This window comes from Solanum dulcamara, chromosome 7 (assembly GCF_947179165.1).
Source record: "Solanum dulcamara chromosome 7, daSolDulc1.2, whole genome shotgun sequence".
NCBI classification, from domain to species: domain Eukaryota; kingdom Viridiplantae; phylum Streptophyta; class Magnoliopsida; order Solanales; family Solanaceae; genus Solanum; species Solanum dulcamara.
Window position 1 is genome coordinate 6,441,422 of NC_077243.1, and position 3,856 is coordinate 6,445,277.

Here is a 3,856-nt window from a genome sequence, read left to right on the forward strand (position 1 = left end):
ATGGAAAACTTGTCCTTTTCTTCTAAAATCTAAAAAAAGAAAAGTTAGAGATAGAGGGGGATATAAAATTTTGATTCTCTGCCACGTTATTTTGAACAATAATTTATACCAAAAACTTCAGCGTTGAATAAAATAATAATTAATATTTATTAGCAAATATGCATACAAAAGTTAGACTTGTTTTGTTGATTTAGTTAAGATTTTACTTATAATAGGTTTAGGGTTCTAATCTACTTATTCACAATTCATTTTACAATAAACTCGCTAACAATATTTTGCAACGTTTAATATTTATACTTTCCTTATAAATATTTATACAAATATACATGTATATATAAATTTTTAATCGAGATTACGGGATGGCATAACAACCCCACGGATGAATATAGATCCGCCCATGATTAAAGATGATTTGGTTAGTTATTACACAACAATCACTACTACATATTACTATTTTTCCATCGAAATTTCTCACCAAAAAATATTTATGTTCAGTGGCAATTTCAAGTATTCCAATAAGAATTTGTTTTCGCGATGAATTTTTTTCATGATCTAGTTCAATGAAAATGAATTGGAAAAATCATTTTCTGTACCAAAATAAATATCTTCAATTTTGATACGACGCCGGGTGATGTGACATCAGGCCACTTATGTGTCTATTTGTGATTGGGTTCTGTGGCTTTAACACAATGTACGTGAGTAGATGAAACACAACTTCTGCCCTCTTATGTTTCAATTTAATCAACTTGGTTTAAAACAGTTGTTCCTTTGACTTTGAATGATCAATTAATAATGCAAAAAATGACACACTATCTTTGACGAAAGCAGAAGCTGCAAGTTTAGGTAGAAAAAACAGTCAATTTCTTCATTTTTATTAGCTGATTTATTTTCTATTAAAGGATGTAATAGACTTCGATGACCGCAACTTTTTAAGAATTACATACACACAATCAAAACTACTATTAAATAGAGTTACGAACAATTATCTTTTAACTAATGTAATTAGTGCCACCAAATGGATTAAAATAAATAAAGTGATCATAACACGAAGGGGACGAGACCAAAAGTCTTACTCAAATATATAAGCATGTGTTTCCTCTATAACTGGGTTGTAGTCGAAGATATAATAAGTACATTTTGAACAACAATTATAAATTCCACCCAATAACTTTCACTTTCATCACAATCTCAGGATTAAGCTTTGAAAAGCAAACCTCAATTACTATCAAGGATCAAATTAAAGACAATATGTAGGTATACATAAAATGATACTATACGACTCCAATATTTATTAAACTTCCTTAACATACATCATCATCATGAAATGTCCACTGTTTTTTTGTTCATCCAACAACATTTTTATTCTCCGTATAATAGGAAGACGCGAATTTGTTGTGGGTATTTACATCACGTAAACAATGTCATAAAATGACTTCAAAAAGTTTATTATATAGTCCCAACCTTTTTTTTTCCATTCATTTCAAAAATATCATATCTAGATTCTAGGTATAGTAGTTGTTACCGTGCTAATCAGAATTCTTCTTCAAGGAGTCAATTGCCCTGTTGGTGATCTTCCGCCTTCTGCATTGTATGTTTTATATCTTTTTAATCAGTGTCAATCAAGGTATAATGAATATATCCTGAATATAAACTCACTGATAATGAATAACATTTTCAAGCATTTGGTAGGTGGAATTTCACCGAATAGTCATACCTTCACAGTACTTTTTAAATAAGAAAGACCAACATTTCTAGTGCTCTACAAATTTTAATAAATATTCTTGCTTTTGAATCACCTTCTTCTATATATTTCTACTTTTGAATTACCTTCTATAATTTTTGCAATAATTGTACCAGAAGAGCAGTGAGGATTCATGTATAGATGGCCTTTACTCATCCTTTCTAATCCTAGATGGGATTTAAAGCGTTGAGGTATTTTATCCATTTATGACCTGTCGATTATTCTAGAGAATATGATCCAACAACAACAACATATTAAGTGAAATCCCACTAATTGAGGTTTGGGCAGGGAGAATATAGTGTAAGCAGACCTTACCACTACCTCGAATATTACAAAGGTTGTTTCCGAAAGATCCTCTGATCAAGTGAATCAAATCCAAGTAAAAGAAAAAGAAGAAACAATGAAAAAAGCATAGCCGTTAATAAGAAAGGCAGTGTAAAGTCTATAAGAGTGGGTAAAAGTCCCGCATTGATTGTGGAATGAATTGGTGGTCTGATTATATGGATTTGGGCAATCCTCCTTTCATGAGCTAGATTTTGGGGTTGAGTTAGGCCCAGTTGCCATATCTTTACATTGTATCAGAGCTAGGTCCATCTCTGTTTGGGCTACCGATCTATGCTCCAATATGGTCAGGCGTGAAGGGTGGTGTTAGAGTGGGTAAAAGTCTCATACTAGTTGGGGAATGGACTGATGGTCTACTTATATGAATTTGGGCAAATAGTGTGATAATCGAAACACAATACACAGCATAAGGCAAGAACTACAAGGGTGCGACTAGTACGACGACAGACACTAACAAGCCTAACACTTCACCCCTATTAACGTTCTACCCTAATGCGTGACCTCAACTCATTCTTATCTAGAGTTATTTCCTCGATAATATAAAGTTGCACCAAATCCTGTCTAATCACCTCTCCTTAATATTTCTTCGGCCTATCTCTACCCCTGTGCGTACCCCCTAAAGCCAGGGGCGAATCTAGAGAGATGTGAGGGGGTTCACTCGAACCCACTCGGCAAAAAATTACACTATATATATAAGATAAATTTTCAATATTTATGGTTATATATTAATTTTGAACCTGCTGCACATAAAGCAAAGTGTAGTGCAATGGTAGATAGACCCTCGCGTCCAGTGTTTGAATCTCGCTGTGGGCATTGTACTTTTTAGCTTCTCTTTATTAATTTTGGGAACATTCATTAGCTGGCCATCTTTCACATTTTTTTTAAAGAAGGGCTGAAATAATAAATTTAAACCCCAACAAAATTAAAGGTCCAATTTTCAAAAGCTAAATCACTTTTCTTTCTTCCCAAATTCTTAAATCACTTCTTTCGTTTCCCCCCCCCCCCAAAGCTAAGAGCCAAATATTAAAATTATCTCACATAATTTTGTTATTGTTGATTTGTTTTATACCAAAGAGGTATTTCTCCAAACTAAGCTCTTCTCTCCATTTCTTTCAAAAGTTTGTCTTTCTTGATTATATTTTGGCTATCTTCATTTCTAAGTTGTGAAACTTTCAAGATTGTTTTTCTACTTCTTTCTTTGATAATTGTAAATAGATTTATAAACCATTTGAATTTTTAGAAACCGAGAATAAAAACTTTCTTAACTTTAATTTGTTAAGATTGAAGAAAAGAGGAACTAAATTGAAATTGATTATGTTTACTTATTGTTTAGTAAATTTTAGTTTTATGCACATTAAAATTGAAATTTTAAATTAGAATAGTTTAGGAATTAGGATAATATATTGCTTTTGATAATAATGATGGATATTCTAATTTCTAACAATAAGTATACTATCGAATATTCTTGAGTCATTCACAAAAATCTTACTAGTTATCTAATAAATATTCAACCTAACTTTGTTAAAACTATCATTGACTACTAATAGAAGAGTAAAGGAATGTTGATAGTAACACCTATTGTAATTTGTAAAGAATTGTCTCTAATATATTTAACATTCAACTATCTTATACATATTCAAGAATCAATGAAGAAGTACTTTTTCAAAGTATCAAATTCAAATTCTATCGCTCAGAATCAACCTAATCGGGAAGAAAATGCTAATCATTTAGAAGTACCATCATCTTCTTCTCAAGAATTTGATTTAAGTTCTT